The sequence below is a fragment of the Elgaria multicarinata genome, chromosome 16 (genome assembly GCF_023053635.1).
Source record: "Elgaria multicarinata webbii isolate HBS135686 ecotype San Diego chromosome 16, rElgMul1.1.pri, whole genome shotgun sequence".
Lineage (NCBI taxonomy): Eukaryota > Metazoa > Chordata > Lepidosauria > Squamata > Anguidae > Elgaria > Elgaria multicarinata.
In genome coordinates, this window is record NC_086186.1 from 852131 (window position 1) to 870009 (window position 17879).

The 17879-nt window shown below is 49.0% G+C and overlaps 1 pseudogene; it reads left to right on the plus strand.

Moving 5' to 3' along the window:
* The window catches only part of LOC134409714 (maestro heat-like repeat family member 5), a 143693-nt pseudogene that overhangs the window by 76276 nt on the left and 49538 nt on the right, over positions 1-17879 (plus strand).

Below are 17879 nucleotides of genomic sequence, written 5' to 3' on the forward strand. Positions count from 1 at the left end.
GTCCCCTCTTCTCCTCATCTGGCCTGTTCCTCCCCCAGCACCATACCTCCCCCTACCCGTGACCACAGTTATGCAGGCACCCCCATATTCCCCAGAGCTCCCCAGGCACATATTAAAAATTATTTAAAAATTGATTAAAAGTTTTTTGAGAAATTGCTGTTGGTTGCTGGTCTGCTGGTGTTCTCCAAAACAGGGTGGCTCCTCTGTGCGACGCAAAGTGCGGCGCCAGCGCCGAGGCGCTGCCTCTGGCCGGCTGGAGCTTTACCTGTAAGCAAGGCGGGGCACTAGTCAGCAGATGTTCAGCAGCTGGGGGAAAGAGACTGCAGAGCCCAGGCTCCTGCAGCCCCAAGGTCTTCTCTCCCCACTGCAAGCACACCCCACCTTCCTCTGGCCGGCTGGAGCTTTACCTGTAAGCAAGGCGCTCCGCGGAGCCCAAGATGGGGGACACGTGGCTCAGCAATACTACAAACGAGAAAGATCTTGGAATTGTTGTAGATCACAAGCTGAATATGAGCCAACAGTGCGATATGGCTGCAAGAAAGGCAAATGCTATTTTGGGCTGCATTGATAGAAGTATAGCTTCCAAATCACGTGAGGTACTGGTTCCTCTCTATTCGGCCCTGGTTAGGCCTCATCTAGAGTATTGTGTCCAGTTCTGGGCTCCACAATTCAAGAAGGATGCAGACAAGCTGGAGCGTGTTCAGAGGAGGGCAACCAGGATGATCAGAGGTCTAGAAACAAAGTCCTATGAAGAGAGACTGAAAGAACTGGGCATGTTTAGCCTAGAGAAGAGAAGATTGAGGGGAGACATGATAGCACTCTTCAAATACTTAAAAGGTTGTCACACAGAGGAGGGCCAGGATTTCTTCTCGATCCTCCCAGAGTGCAGGACACGGAATAACGGGCTCAAGTTAAAGGAAGCCAGATTCCGGCTGCACATCAGGAAAAACTTCCTAACTGTTAGAGCAGTGCGACGGTGGAATCAGTTACCTAGGGAGGTTGTGGGCTCTCCCACACTAGAGGCATTCAAGAGGCAGCTGGACAACCATCTGTCAGGGATGCTTTAGAGTGTATTCCTGCATTGAGCAGGGGGTTGGACTCGATGGCCTTGTAGGCCCCTTCCAACTCTGCTATTCTATGATTCTGACTAGCTCAGTGGCAAAGCATATACCTTGCATGCAAAATCCCCCACAGCAGACGCAGGTAGGGCTAGGAAAGACCCCCGACTGAAACTCTGGAGGCCGCTGCCGGTCAATAGGGACAATACTATTGGTTTATTATTCTATTTCATTTGTACCCCACTTTTCTCCCAAAACATTTGGCACTCAAGGCCAGATGGACTAGTGGTCTAACATGGTTTAAGGTATCTGCCTATGTTCCTAATGTGGATGGGTTTTGCTCAGCCAGCTCAGAATACCACCTTGCAGTAAATGATGGAAGCAATGAAATGTGGCTGTGTTAACCAAGAAAATGCCATTGCTGTAATTCGCTGCAACGAAGTTAGCATAAATGATGAGGTTCTCTTCAGAGATAGCAGGTTAGTGGTGTTTTAGTCTAAGATGTAGGGACATGGCTCATGGGAGAGCCAGTCCAAGGTTCAATCCCCAGCGGCATCTCCAGATAGGGCTGGAAACCCTATCAATGGCCCCTTTCAGACAACACGCTAAACCATGCTGATTAATCACAAAATGGTTAAGGTTTTGTGGTTAAGCAGCATGGTTTAGCGTGTTGTCTGAATGAGGCCAGTGTCGAGAATATTGGGCTAGATATTGGACCCAAGGGTCTGACTCAGGCCTTAGCTAGACCTAAGGTTTATCCCAGGATCGTCCCAGGGTCATCCCTGCCTGCACCCGGGATATCCTGTGTGTCATTTACATGAACAGGGATGATCCCGGGACGATCCCAGGATAAACCTTAGGTCTAGCTAAGGCCTCAGTCTAAGGCAGCTTCCCAGGTGTCTTGTATTCCTATAAGCCCTGTTGGAATCGATACATGAGCATGGAAATTGGATACCATTGGGCATGGAGAAATGAAAAAGGAGAACCAGAAATATTACGTGTCAGCCATAAATTATTGCTATAGTAAACTGATAATGCACCACCATTTAAATGTGCTGAATTTCAAAAACGTTTATTAGAACAGGATTTTGAACATGCCACTTCCAGTTCAGAATATCCCCTGTCCAATGGATTTGCGGAAATGTACACTGATGGTGCTATATAAATAATAATAATAATAATAATAATAATAATAATAATAACCAGAGGATTTACAAGCTGATCCATATTGGGCCCAGTCACATTATAAAACTACTTCTGTAGAAATAGGATGATAATCCTCAGATGTGGAGATGTGTGATCCCCCCCAGTGACCCTGCATTGTTTGCAGGAAGCCTTCCTGCTCCAAACCCATGGATCAGCTGTGTGCTCCACGTGACTTCCCGTCTCCAGGGGGCATCCTAAGGGTGCAACTGCTGCTGCTGCCCTCGGCCTGGGCAAACTGGGACTTCCAGGCCGTCATGCCAGTGCTGACACTGACTGTGATGAATGGATTCAGCCGTGATTGTGATGTCACATATGACATAAAGCACCTTGTAATGAGCTAGAGTTGCCCACAAAGGTCTGGAAAATTTCTGCTTTTGAGTCAAGACGAAATTGAAGGTTGAGTCAAGACGAAATTTACCAGAGAACATGACTTTCTGTGGAAGGTGATGTGTGCCCCAGGGTTCGGGTTTTACATCCTAGATGACTGACAAATCTTTGGGCCTGCAGAGCTTGCCGAGAGAGGAGGAAGCCCCACGATTAGGAGCAAGGCCCTGCTGCTGGGTGGAGCAAATGCCACAATCCGGTGTCTTTACAGCCCATTTGTTTTAACAGGATTTAGATACGCTTGATTGTGTGCTGTGCTGCGCCCACAGTGTCTGTGCCCACACAAAAAAGGGGGAGTGTTAACCTCTGTTTAAGATCTGTTTGATAGGTTGTGAAGTTGCGTTGATGCGTCTAAAACACTGAAGTCTAGACTAGTTTGCGTTTTAAGCCTTCCTGCCTTATAATTAATAAGTCCCCCCACCCCTATAGATAGGTTCTATAAAGTTATCAGTCTTCATAGAACCCAGCCGGTAAATAAAATCCTGGCTGGAACAGATTGGTAGAAGTTCAGGCCTAGCTGGTCTACTTGGAGAGAAGCGAAGGGCTTTATGTATGTATGTATTAAAATATTTGTATCCCAGCCTATATTATTGAGATCTCGGCGGCGTACAGATAATATCAATTCAAACAGTATAAAACGATACATAAATTACACAGCTAAACATGTATTAAACCATTAACAAATACCAGTAAAACCCAAATAAAACTGCATGCAGCTTTAGGGAAATTAGCCCTCAAAGGCACTGATAAAAAGCCACATTTTAACTTGGCACCGAAACGAAGCTAGCGTCTGGACCAGTTGGGCCTCCCAGGGGAGAGCCTTCCATAACTGGGTTGCCACAACAGAGAAGGATTTGCAATAATGACAAGAACCACAAAAGTAAAATTGTACGTAGCGGGATAGTGCCCTCCAAACCTGGCTCCCTCATTACCGGGGAAGTTTATGCTGGTCAGCCCTTGCTAGGCCATCCCTAGCACAAACATGGCTTTAGCCTGATCTTACATCTATTGCACAACTGAACAACGAGGGCTCCATAAATTAGTATTGATACCTTACTGGGTTCGCCTGCCTGCCCTGCAGTCCCACCAGCCTATTTCGGTTTCTCTTGAAAGCTACGATGACCTTTACTGTCAGTTTACAACATGGAGGATTTTGGAAACCTCTAATTAATCTTTTAGAAATGTGATCCCTTGCCAAGAAAGGCCCATTTAATGTCTCAATTTTGTTTCAGGCTCCGCTCATTCTTCAAGAGAGTCAGGCATAAGAAGAACAGGATTTGTCACCATGAAGAGGAGTGCAGCAGAAGCACAGACAGCTCCCAGCAAAAAGAAAAGGCCAAGCCTCAGAAGGAGGAGCTGGATGAAAATGGTGAGACTCTTGTGGGGACTGAGAAGAGGTCAAGGAGGCTCCGTGCTTAAAGGATCGTGGGCACAGGGCTCCCACAGGAAGAGGAAGGGAGCACCCACGTGGTTAGGCAGTGGTTCAACAGGAAGGCGGCAGGCAGTTCCTGGCCTGCGGGAGGCCTCAGCTAGCCCAAGGGCCCGGGATCCCTCTGTGAGGCAACAAGCAGGAGTCATCATTTCCCCCATTATTTATGTATTGATCTCCTGTGTGCCAATCTAGAGGTTCTCAGAGCGACTTACAATAAGAATGTCAAAAATAACAAACTCAATGAGCAGTAACAACAAAAATTAGAAGACAGCAAGCAACGTAGCCTATGAAAGCAGAATTAAAATTGTCAGGGGGGAAATAAGGCTGATACCACAACTGCACCTGGGAATTGTCTAGGAGCCGTTGCGGCTGTTTCAAGACTGGCGTATATGTGTGTTTCATACCCAGTCCCTGTCAGTAATCCAGCTGCAGCATTTGCAACCAATTAGTTCCTGCACCAAAGCAAGATTGGACCTTTGGCTGGGACCCTGCACCGCTCTGTGCTGCTCAGTGGTGCAGGCTGTGCTTGGGAGCAGGCAAAGGAAGTAGAGAGTCTAGCAGAAATGCCCGTGTCTTTTCATTATTGCAGGGTTTCCCCTGGGTTTGGGTCAAATGGATAAAGATGAGAAGTCAATTAGACTGGAATTTTGGATGTCAAGAAGTTATCTCACCACAGCAAACATGCCTCATTTTTTAGCTATCCTACTGTCAACGTGGTCTGTAGCTACCAGAAACTGCCAACACACACACACCCTTTGGTCAAGACTATCACCCCAGAATCAATTGGGCCAGAGGCATTTGGCTCTGTCTTAATAAACACTCTGCCCAAGGCTGGGGTTCAGCCCTTGTCTACTGTGATTTTGAGTTCCCATTTCAATCTCTGCACAGAAGGTCCAGTCTCACAGGTACTGATGATGATCACTTGGACGTGTTCTACTGCTTTCAATAGGTCTAAGTTGTAACTTTTTATTCATTCATTTATTCATTCATTCAAGGTGGCAACTATCAAACCTAAAGCCAATACAAACCTCCTAGATTTTTTTATTACTAAAGAAGAGTGGTAGAATAACGCCACATTTGCAGTCGTTCAAGAGGTCCCCAAAAAAGAACCATACAAAATCACAGACATGATGCTGTCTTTGTAGCCTGTGTCTCTATACTAGGCTAAGTAGACCTTCAGCTTGTTCTGATTCAGAAAGGCAAATCTTGTGATTATAGAACGTTTATTGATTCACTCATAAAAAAATTCCAAGGTGGCTCAAAGAAACGGCAAAATTGACTATCAGTTTGCAGTCGGGTATTTGCCTTAAGGACTGGTGTCTAGTTAAATATGAGGAAGCAGAGAATAGAAGAAATGCTCAGTTTTCACACTGTGTGTGTGTGTGTGTGTGTGTGTGTGTGTGTGTGTGTGTGTAAACAGTGGGGTCCCCCTCCCCCAAGGATCTGTGTTGGGGCCTTTGCTTTTTAACTTGTTCACAAATTATCAGGGGTAAGGGGGTGAGCAAGGGCAGGGCCAAGTCTGCAGATGACACTAAAGGAGAAACTGACCAGGAAACTGACCAGGTCATGGTGGACAAGCTCAATCAAAATGCCAGCCTGATGTGTGCAGCAGCTGTGAAGAAAGGTGGACTCCATGCTAGGGATTATTAGGAGAGGAACTGAAAATAAAACTGGCATTATCATAATGGTGCGAACATGGTCACTATGTCCTGGTCACTGCACCCCAAGAAAAATATTGTAGAGCTGGAGAAAAGTTAAAATATTTGGGGCTGTTTCATTTAGGAAAATGCAATTGAGGGGGAACATGGTAGGGGGGTGTTTAAGTATGTGCAGTGTAGAAAAGTGGGTAAGTTTTACTAGAACCCAGCAGGGTCATCCAGTGAAGCCAGATGGTGGGAGATTCTGAACAGACCAAAGGAAGGCCTTCTTCAAACAGCACATGGTTAAACTATGAGATGTCGTGATAGCCACAAATTGGGATGGCTTTAAAAGGGGACTGGACAAATTCATGGAGGAAGAGCTAAGGCTATCTCTACTCATCTTGGTGGCTACAGTATGTACCATTTGCTGACCTAAGCTCTGTTCTTCCTCTTTGGCAGAATCACAGATCTGTTTTTTCAACTTGAGGAATCTCAGAGAAGGAAATGGCCCTTCCCTGGTGCAAGAGTCCACAGACAACCTGTGTGCCTTGGCTGAGACCAAGGTGGCCGGGGTCCTGCGGGCCATCTGCAAGTACCGCCAGAGCATCCACAAGGTAGGGGCCCCCTTTGGCGCTCTTTGGGCCTCTTTCAGCTGGTTCTTTGCCTGTTTGTTTTAATGCTGCTCAAAAGTGAATTGGGGATTAGAGGGCAGACGCATGACATCTCAAACCATCTCGCTGTCTATGTTTTTCGTTCTCATCCTGACTTTCTCTTGGGCCAATTCCTATCCCATATCTAGTGGGAAGGTCCCTCAAAAAAGAGGGATGGTCAGCTTCTTTTTTGGCAACTGGGGGGCTGTGTCTATAGGGCTGCTTGGGTGCATGGTGAGGTGCTTGGCGCCACATGATGTCGTGGCCAGCACGCACCCAACCAGCGGCGTCCACCTTGGAAAACCACAGTATCACTATCACAGAGTCATTTCACTGTGTTCCTTTTAGTTGAAGCAGCTTCCATGCGCTTGCTGTGCCATGTGCCCCCGCTCGCCTGCATTAAATCCTGGGTGTGCCTCTGTAACCTGACTGTGACATGTTCAAGGGATGCAGGTGCCCCTCCCCTTATCAGTCCTTTTCCTAGCCCATTCCATTGGGAGCCTTCATTAGGCACTTCCTTATGGCTGCCTTACTTCGCTTCTCTGATGTTGTGTTACTTCGTTTCGCTTCTCTGCTGTTTAGAGTAAATAAGGTAGAAAGTTATAACTCAGTGACAGTTTGCTAGCATGGGGCGAATTTGGGGTGGAGGGTGCACTCAAGGAGTGGGGCTGCCCCTTCACCCTCATCAGTCCTTTTTCTAGCCCATTCCATTGTTATTTAGATTCTCTGATGCTGTCCTACTTTGCTTCTCTGATGCTGTGCATTTCTGGAGGGAGCTTATATTCTTTACTTTGCTGTTACCAGCTGCGCATCTCCGGTTTATAAAAATAGAGATCTGCCGCATTAGTTCATTCCCATTCCCATTCCTACAATGTAGCAGGGGGAGCCTGGAGAGGAGTGGGCAATAAGCCTTTCTCATGGATGACTTTGGTTCTACCCCATCCCTACCCAGAAGTATGTTTTTCCAGGCTCTGCAAAACCAGGTTTTAAGGACGACTGGCTCCACCATGTAACACTAATGAAGTAGAGCCGGTTTCATCATACTAGCACATGTCCTGGGCTCAGGGTCTCACTGGAATTCATCGGCCCATGGGAGAATCCCCCTGACACACACCAGTTCATAGAGATCTGCTTGGGATGGTGTCCCTGCTGATCAGAAGAATCAGTCCAACCCCGTTTCGAGGTGTGGGACCTACCCTTGTGCACTCTTGCCAGAAGGCGTTGGTGTGCCTGAGGTCTTGTGGGGGCAAATGAAAACTTCTCTTTCCGAGGGGCTGTGGCATCCACTGCTGGTCCAATGAGCTAGAGAGGGACACCTTGATCCACCCATGAAGGACCGGGGCAGCAGAAGCGCCGAATCAGCCCCTTCCCCTCCTCAAAGCGGGGCATGCCCAGAGTGCTGCCCCGCTGCACTGGGCAAGGGTGTGGGTGCAGCAGAAGCACAAGCCCTCCCGCCACCTGAAGTGAGGAGGCACCACTGGGCACCCCCAGCGGCTGCCCCTGTGGTCACAACCCCCCTGCAGCGGCTGTCCTCCCTCCCTTTGGCTCCATGTAACCCCTCTGAGCGAGCCAAAGCGCCTGCTTCCTGGAGAGCCACGGCAGTCACTCTTGCAGCCAAAGTGGCCCTCCAGAGAGCCCGCCTGCCTGCCTGCCTGCCCACCCACCTGCCCACTGGCTCTCTCCAAGTGGGCTCTTAAAAGGAGCCAGAGGGGGGCAGGTCCCCCAGAGCAGCCACCCACCTTCTGCCTCACTTGGAGGATGCCCTGAGAGAGAAAAGGAGGGTGGGCAGCTGCTGGAGGAGCCTCACCAGCCGCGGTATTGGCCACCATGGGTGAGCAGGGCTGGCGGGGGTCTCTGGACCACCTGCTAGTGCCACCACCTCGCTCCAGTGAAGAGCAGTGGGGACCCCTCCTGGTGGGGAGGGGGAGTGCACCATGTGCTGCTCCTCCCGCTCCGCCACGTAGGGGGTCACCCTGCCTCTTGAGAGGGCTGGCCCTGTTTGGGTGGGATGCGCGCATGAGAGCGCCTGCGCACTGGCTTAGCACCATCGATTGCAGCTGGGATGGCTCTGGGTCTGCTCCTCCTCCAGGCCAGCAGAGTAGCTAAACTCAGCGCGAGGAGTTTGCTTGCATGCGGCCAATACGTGCAGCTGTTTGGGGGCGGGGGGCGAATCCATCAAAGCATCAGCTGTTACTCAAGACCATAATAACCCAGCTCCATTCTTTAAGTTCAAACTTCCATATTAGAGTAAAACCTTTCAGACCAGTAAAGGGGTGGGACTCATCCATGGCTTGCTGTGCCCAGTCCTGCAAGCCCAGAACAAGAAAAGAACCGGATATTACAAGCTAGACATAAGGTGATGCCTTATAGGCCCCTTCCGACTCTACTGTTCCTTGATTCTGTGTGCATCATTAGATTTTGCTTGATTTAAAAAACACAAAACACACTCCAAATAAATAAAAGCTGTGGGAAGAAGGAGTGCCCAGTTGGAACCATGCTAGGTGGGGCCTTCACAGTTTGACTTCATCACAGTCCTGATCTGAATCAGAGGGACAGGAGCGCTATTTGCCCTGGGAGGAAACCATCCATAAAAGGAAGCAACAGTGGTGGTATCTCTTAAGTGTTCTTAAGAGTGGGGGCGACTCCAGGCGTAAGACAGGACACAGAGGGAGAAAGGGTAGGGTCTTTTGAGGCAGCAGCAGGAGACCTTTGGACAGCTGAGGGAGAGACCTTCACAGGCATGCCTGAAAGAGAGACAGTTGGAGAGATGGTGGGGTGGGGGTTAGGCCTTGCATGGCCTTGGAGGTCAGGGCAAAGGGTTTGGGCTGGATCCGGCAGCAGACAGGGAGCCTGTGTAGCGATTTAAGGAGAGGCATGTTGGCAAGATCAGTGGCCAATGGACCATGCTGAGACCATGGGGGAAAGACCAGAGGGTTAGGAAACAAGTCCTAGGAGGCAAGGTGGAAAGAACTGGGTATGTTTAGCTTGCAGGGGGGGGGGGAGGGTGGCAGGATAGCACGGTCTTCAAAGACCTGAATGCAGCTGGGACTCTGTTCTCTGATGCTCCGGAGGACAGAACTCGATCTAACAGGTCTAAGTTACAGGAGGGTAGATTTCGGATGAAGATTGCCTGTGTTGAACAGGGGGTTGGACTAGATGGCCACCAAGGCCCCTTTCAACTGTTATGGTTCAGTTATCTGTGATACTATGAGGTTTATGCTCACATTGGGGCTCTTTGGTTTATCCTCTGTGTGCATTGATTTGGAAATTCTTCAAATGTTTGAAAGTTGTATCATGTTGCATTTTAAGGTTTTAATATTTGCATTTTATCATGTGAACCCCCAGAGAGCTTTAGTTATTGGACAGTATAGAAATGTAATAAAATAATAATAATAATAATAATAATAATAATAATAATAATAATAATAATAAGGCTTGTGCTCAGACCGATGCTGTACCTTCTGTGTGTCTGTGTGTCTGTGTGTCCCCACCCACAGCACTTCACATAACCCTGTTGTTTCCCTTTTGTGTTCCCTTCCATTCTGTAGATTTCTCCAAAGCATCGCTTGTGCATTAATCAGATCCTGCAAGCTGTGATCAAGTCAGCCAGTAGCATAGACTACAAACTGGCTAACGTCCTCATCAAACTGGCCGCTGAAGATATGCTGAGGACCACGGTAAGAGCCAAGATGACAAAACAGATGCCAAAAGTGGCCCTTCCAAGAAATTCCTGACATGTATGGGTGATAGCTTTCTCCTACAGAAAGTGGAGGAAGGAACTAGAGGATCGGCAATCCTTGACTTGATATTGACCAATAGGGATGACTTAGTGGATAAAGTGGCAGTTACGGGAACTCTGGGGGAAAGTGACCACGTCATACTTGAAATCTTGATTATGAAGGAGACAAAAGTTGAGTGTAGGCATACACGTACTCTGGATTTTAGGAAAGCTGATTTTAATAAACTCAGAACTATGATAACTAAGGTCCCGTGGCAAATGAGCCTAATGAGAAAGGGAGTGCAGGATGGGTGGGAGTATCTAAAAAATGAAATTTTAAAGGCACAGTTACAAACAATTCCAACAAGGGGAAAAGATAGAAGACAACAGAGGAAACCAATGTGGCTCCACAAAAAGCTTAGAGATGACCTAAAAACAAAAAAGGATACATATAGGAAGTGGAAGGAAGGCCAGGCTACAAAAGAAGAGTACAGACAAGTGGCGCAGAAGTGCCGAAATGACGTCAGGAAGGCTAAAGCTCAGAATGAGCTGAGATTAGCGAGGGATGCTAAAAGCAATAAAAAGGCTTTCTTCAGATATGTGAGTAGTAAAAGACAGAGGAAAGAAATGGTGGTTCAACTGCTTAATGAGGATGGCAAATTGATAACAGACGACAAAGAAAAGGCTGAAGTGCTCAATTCCTACTTTGCCTCTGTCTTCTCCCAAAAGCGGGTCTATGACCCCCCTGGAGAAAGTGAGGCAGAAGTTGAGGGGGCAGGATTGCAATTTGAGATTGATAAACAAATGGTCAAAGAACACCTAATTTCCTTGAATGAGTTCAAATCTCCAGGGCCCGATGAACTGCATCCTAGAGTAATGAAGGAGCCAGCGGAAGAACTCTCAGAACCTTTGTCTATTATCTTTGCAAAATCATGGAAGATGGGTGAGGTGCCGGACGACTGGAGGAGGGCTAACGTTGTCCCTATCTTCAAAAAGGGCAAAAAGGAGGAACCTGGGAACTACAGACCAGCCAGTCTGACATCCATCCCTGGGAAAATTCTGGAGCAGTTTATAAAGAAAATCTGTAAACACCTTGAAATCAATGCGGTGATCACTAGAAGCCAATATGGATTTGTCAGGAACAAGTCCTGTCAGACTAATTTGATCTCTTTTTTTGATCGGGTAACCTCCCTTGTGGACTGTGGGAATGCTGTGGATGTCATATATCTTGACTTCAGCAAAGCTTTTGACAAAGTGCCCCATGATATTCTGATTAACAAACTAGCTAAAAGCGGGCTAGATGCAACAACTATTAGGTGGGTTCACAGTTGGCTACAGAATCGGACTCAAAGAGTACTTATCAATGGAACCTTCTCAAACTGGGGAGAGGCAACGAGTGGGGTACCGCAGGGCTCAGTCCTGGGCCCAGTGCTCTTCAAAAAAATTATTAATGATTTGGACAAGGAGGTGCAGGGAACGCTTATCAAATTTGCAGATGACACCAAATTGGGTGGGATAGCTAATACCCTGGAAGACAGAAACAAACTTCAACGTGATCTTGATAGGCTAGAGTGCTGGGCTGAAAACAACAGAATGAAATTTAATAGGAACAAATGCCAAGTTCTACATTTAGGAAATAGAAACCAAAGGCAGTTACAAGATGGGGGATACTTGGCTCAGCAATACTACAAACGAGAAAGATCTTGGAATTGTTGTAGATCACAAGCTGAATATGAGCCAACAGTGCAATATGGGTGCAAGAAAGGCAAATGCTATTTTGGGCTGCATTAATAGAAGTATAGCTTCCAAATCACATGAGGTACTGGTTCCTCTCTATTGCGTCCAGTTCTGGGCTCCACACTTCAAGAAGGACGCAGACAAGCTGGAGCATGTTCAGAGGAGGGCAACCAGGATGATCAGGGGTCTGGAAACAAAGCCCTATGAAGAGAGACTGAAGGAACTGGGCATGTTTAGCCTGGAGAAGAGAAGATGGAGGGGAGACATGAGAGCACTCTTCAAATACTTAAAAGGTTGTCACACAGAGGAGGGCCAGGATCTCTTCTCGATCCTCCCAGAGTGCAGGACACGGAATAACGGGCTCAAGATAAAGGAAGCCAGATTCCAGCTGGACATCAGGAAAAACCTCCTGACTGTTAGAGCAGTACGACAATGGAATCAGTTGCCTGGTGAGGTTGTGGGCTCTCCCACCCTAGAGGCCTTCAAGAGGCAGCTGGACAACCATCTGTCAGGGATGCTTTAGGGTGGATTCCTGCATTGAGCAGGGGGTTGGACTTGATGGCCTTGTAGGCCCCTTCCAACTTTGCTATTCTATGATTCTATGAAATATAGAGTGAGGCTCTTCTTCCCGCTCCATCCAACTAGCTTGTTTCCCAAACTTGAGCAGGTATATCTGAGATTCACCAGGGGGCGATCGACACCCGCGATTGGGTGCGAAAGGAGAGCAGCTTGAGGCCCTTTGCCACATCGTGGCCAGTCCACAGCCATCCAGCCACTTCCCTCTTGAGAAGCTGCATTTTCTCTGAAAGTCCTTTTACTCCAATCTTTTTACTGCAACCAATATGCTTCTAGTAAGAAGCTCCTGTATTCTGAAATCAGCATGTATTTATACAATTTTTTGTGTAGAAGTTACCTCATAACTAATGTTATCAACTGTCCCATAAATTAGGGCTTACATCTCATTGTTGTTAAACATTCCTTTAAAAATTGGAATGTTCATATAGGTGTTTCACGTACACCTTTCTGGCTTGATGACATCAATTTTTAATTATACCTTCCAGATAATTTCCTTTACTCAAAATTTGCTAATTAAACTTCAGTCTATATTTTTTTCTAGACAAGCTTTTTGATGTGTATTCCTTACACAATATTTTTTGCTCATTAATTGATAAGCAGAAATTTTAAGTACACTTTTGACCTGGAATAATAAGACAGCCTCATACCTGTTCATTACTCAAATATCTTTTTGGCCTGAGTGATTGGCCTTCTCTCTTTGAATACTATCCAGGTCATTTTGACCATTATTTCATGCCAGTTCCTCTAATGATGTTCTTAAAAGCCATGCTGGATCAGACCAAAGGCCTGTCTAGTCCATCATTCGGTGTGCACAGTGGCCAGCCAGGTGCCCCAGTGCGAAGCTTGCTAGGAAGACACGGGTGAATAGCACCCTCCCACTTGCATTCCCCAGAAACCTGGATGGAGAGAAATCCTGCCTCCAGTACTGGAGGTAATGTGCAGCCATCCTGACTGCAAGCCATGGATAGCCGCCTCTGCCTCCTCCTCCTCCTCCTCTTCCTCCTCCTCCATGGATTTCAAGACATGCAAGTTGGCAGGCCATCACTACAACTTGTGATAGCAACGTCCACAATTGACTTTGTGTGCTGTATGAAGAAGTTCTTCTCCAGAGGCTCATGGAGGGCATTCCGTGCCTGTGAGCTGGTGCCTCCCCCAGGAATACCCAGTCAGGGCTGGTCGTTGCTTCCTGCCCTCCCTGCCCAGTGAGACGTACAGTCATGGGGAGACGGGACTGATGGGGCTCCCCAGAGCTCAGGGCCCCTCGCTTCGACTGACCCAGAGCACCTCTGTCTTGTCTGGATGGAGTTTCAGTCATTGCTCGAGCGGGGAATCAGGCCAAAGCCACCGTGCAGAAAGGGGCAGCACCTGCCGGCCAGCCTTTCTCCAGGGACCCTCCTCCTAAGCCTGAGGTGCCGCCTTTTCCAGCCAGAGTGGGCCGACCCTTCCAAAGCGCCGCTGGGTCGCAGGCCGGCTGATAGGCTCTGTTCACTCCCAAGCAAAGCAGCGGAGCTTCTGGGGCTTCCGGGCATCAGTGCCCCCCTTCCCCCCCCCCCGGGCAAGTGTCTATTTTCAGTGGTGACACCAAGTTAGGGAATCCCTTTCCCAAATTCCTGCCTGGCACCTATGTTGTGCTTTTGCCTCAAAACTTTTTAAGCTTCTAATGTTAAAAAAAAAACACACCACTTTTGGTTTTTTCAAAACTTTTCTGAAGTTTTGAAATTTCTGGTGAGTTTGCTATAGTGACTGGTTATAGGCTGTGTTAGATTTTATGGCTTTCTAGTCTTCTTGGTATATTTGATAGTTTCATCTTTTATTGTAAGCCAATAAAATATGTTTTGATAATTGGGTAGCCTAAGAATGTGGTTAGGAAAGGAATAGGCTAGTGTGACTCCGCCACTCCAGCAGGGCAAGAGTCCCGTCCACTCAGAGGAGCGGCGCTGTGGCTATTGCTGTGCCACGTTCCACCCGACTCCGTTGCTCAGGAGAAGCCATTGCTGGCAAGAGCAGACACGAGAGGCGGGTGCTGCCGGTGCCGGCAGTGCGTGCAACTCTCAGATTGCCCCCAGCGTGACGCTTCTGCCTCCCCCCCCTCCCCCCCGGTTGCTGCAGGATCTTCAGGACCTGTATCAGGACGCGGCTGGTGACATCCTGGTGGCCTTGTGGAGCCACTTCCCGGCAGACGTGTTGACCAAGCTCCTGGAGGGCTTCCGAGGCCGGCTGCTCCCGTACCGTAGCATCCTCTGTGTCTTGGGGAAACTGGCAAACAAAGGTACAAACCACCATTCTCCCAGAGACCCTTGCGCTGAGTCCGCTTGTCGTGGGAACAGGGTTGATCTAATTCAAAGGGCCTCCTCTGTTTGGGATCAGGGTTGCTCCGAGGAAGCTGGGGTGGCAGGCGGGGACAGGCTGTGAAATGCCTGTGCAGCCCAGTGGGCCTGGCACAGCAGCTCAGCCAAGGGTCCACCTGCTGTATCAGCAGGCATATTTATTTTGCACAGTCCAGCGGGCACGTTGGACGTTTGAGCTCTGACTTTGTAAATCCTTGAGCCATAAGCTTGTAGAGTGCCATCAGCATTGAGCCTATGCTGGAAAGGAAGGCCCCTTCTCCACAGAGCCATCTAAGGCCACCCATAATATCTGTTGCGCACCTTGGCCCTGAACGATTCCCTTCCTCACCTGCACAGCTTTCACCGAGAGTGACACCTTCAAGATCGACGTGTGGGAGCAGAAGCTGGTGGAGGTATGGTGAGGGCTCTTCTTCCTTGGCCAGGTTCCCACTGAATCTGGCCTGGGCTTTTTCCCACCTTGGAAAAGGGGCCAGGAGTTATTAGCGGGCACAGGCAGGAGGCGGGTGCATCGCTGAGTCCTCCTGCATTGCCATGGCCAGCGAGGGCTTGCAATGGTCTCCGTCCCTCACCACAGTTCTGAGCCCATTGGAGTTTCGTGCTATGTGACTTGGGGACACCACCACCACCCGCTAAGGCGAGCAGATTCCTTTGGGCACAACTGAATGGAGGTGGCATGAGGGTGGGTGGGTGGGTGGTAGGAATAAGGGAGGCCCAGAGGGGATGTTTGCTGGGGTGGCCCCTGCTTGAAGTGCCCCCCAGCATCCTCCGGCTGAGGAGCAGCTGATGCGGGGGGGGGAGCCTAGGTCTCTTCCTGCTTCCCACTCCACGTGCGCCCCACAGCCAGCCAGCCACTCCATCGGAAGTCAGCGTAGACGGCCAACCACGGAGAGGCATTCCGCTGCGTTCATCGCTTGTCCCCCGAGGCTTCCCTCCTCCATAGCGCGTGTCCCCACCCCCCACCCCCACGGGCTAGTAGGAGAGGTGTTCTTTGCTGGCAGAGATGGATGCAAGACAGGACCAAGCCACAGGTGATCGGATTTGAAGAGATCAGGCCAGGGAAGGAGATGGAATGAAGGGAAACCACCCGCCCTCAGCTTGCTGCTGCTGCTGCTGCTGCTTTAGTGGCCATGTGATGGGGAGAAGCATAGAATCATAGAATAGCAGAGTTGGAAGGGGCCTCCAAGGCCATCGAGTCCAACGCCCTGCTCAAGGCAGGAATCCACCCTAAAGCATCCCTGACAGGTGGTTGTCCAGCCTTGTGCTCTCCTTGTGAGCTGCAGCCTTTGAGGCATCTGAGCTGATCACTGTGGGCAACGGGGAGGGGGACTCACTTGAAGATAGTAGCGTACTTTATGCCGAAAAAGGTATCTTGACATCTTCCTTCCTTCCTTCCTTCCTTCCTTCCTTCCTTCCTTCCCTCGGGGCAGAAGAGGCTTAGCTGCAGCAGTTGCTTTAGTGCCTGTTTTCTTCTCCCACCATTTTTGGCTGGTGACCCTAGAAAACCACTGTAGCCATCATTGGACCCAGAGTGCACAAGACCTTTATCTGCCCCAGCGAGAGGAAGGAAAGATGCGTGTGGAAACGACGCCTTGGGCGTAGGAGATGTCTGCCATAAGAACATCCCCACCTGTGAGCCCCGTTTTGTGGCCTCGGCCCACGCTTGGGGCATTCGTCCCTTGCTGGGCGCCACCACCTCCGGAGGCCAACTGCTGAGCTGGACGAGCCTCAGCCGGACCCAGCAAGCGGTTGGCCTGATTTCCCCACTTCTTCCTGACAGTTTGTGGAGCGGCTCTTGATCGATGTCACGGATAAGGCTTGCTTTCAGGAACTCCATCAGGAGCTAGTGAAAGGGGACACAAAATGCGACAGCCAAAGCCCTGAAAAGGTGAGTAGCTGCATCTAGCGTTCTGCTCTCTGGGCCCCAGGAGGAGGGCCCGCCGGCTGCCAGCCACGATGTTTGTGGGAGATGTGGCTCTCTGCCTTCCGTGATGTCAGCAAGGTTTGGCGGGGGTAACCACGGTCAGTTCTGTGCTGGCTACCCTTAGAGAAGGTATCTCATGGAGGTTCTCAAGTCCACCACCACCACAAGTCCTAGCGTAGCCTCACTAGACAATGCCAGGACTGAGGCCCAGAATTTGGCCATTTGGTGGGTACCTCCAGGGCTCAACATGTTTCAACCCTGGACGTTGCTTTAGCATCAGTTTTCAGCCTGGGGATTGTATTATTATAATCAGAGTAATAACAGCAGTAGAAGGACTAAGATACTGTGTGAGAAGAATGCTGGTCCCTTGCTGACACTCTAAAGGATTCGTGGTGTGTGTGTTTTCCTCAGGAAAGTGAAACTGGAAGTATTGCCATGCTTTTTGTCAGTAGTAGTTAGGCCTTCCCTCTCAGTCAGTTGCATCAGCAGAAAATTGTGCTCTGTTTGTTCATCTCAATTTGGTATAAAATAAGAGAATAAAAAGAAAATCTCTAGTCCTTATTTGCAGAGAAGCTGTTCTGGTGGGATCTGGTCTGCAACACCCTTGATCACTGAGAAGCCCCAGCTAGTCCCCACACACCGGGGCGGGGAGGCGGGGAATTGTAGACAAGATTATCTGCTTCTAGTTTGAAAATATATTTTGGACTTGAGAAGAAAATAGTGAATAATCTCTCATAGAAACATAGAATAGTAGAGCCAGAAGGGGCCTATAAGGCCATCGAGTCCAACCCACTGCTCAGTGCAGGAATCCACACTAAAGCATCTCTGACAGACGGCTGTCCAGCTGCCTCTTGAATGCCTCTAGAGTGAGAGAGCCCACAACCTCCCTAGGTCACTGGTTCCATTGTGGTACTGCTCTAACAGTATGGAGGTTTTTCCTGGTGTTCAGCCAGAATCTGGCTTCCTGTAACTTCAGTCCATTATTCTGTGTCCTGCACTCTGGGAGGATCGAGAAGAGATCCTGCCCTTCCTCTGTGTGACAACCTTTCAAGTATTGGAAGAGTGCTCTCATGTCTCCCCTCAGTCTTCTCTCCTCCAGGCTAAACCTGCCCAGTTCTTTCAGTCTCTCCACATAGGGCTTTGTTTCCAGACCCCTGATCATTATCGTTGCCCTCCTCTGAACCCCCTCCAGCTTATCTGCATCCTTCT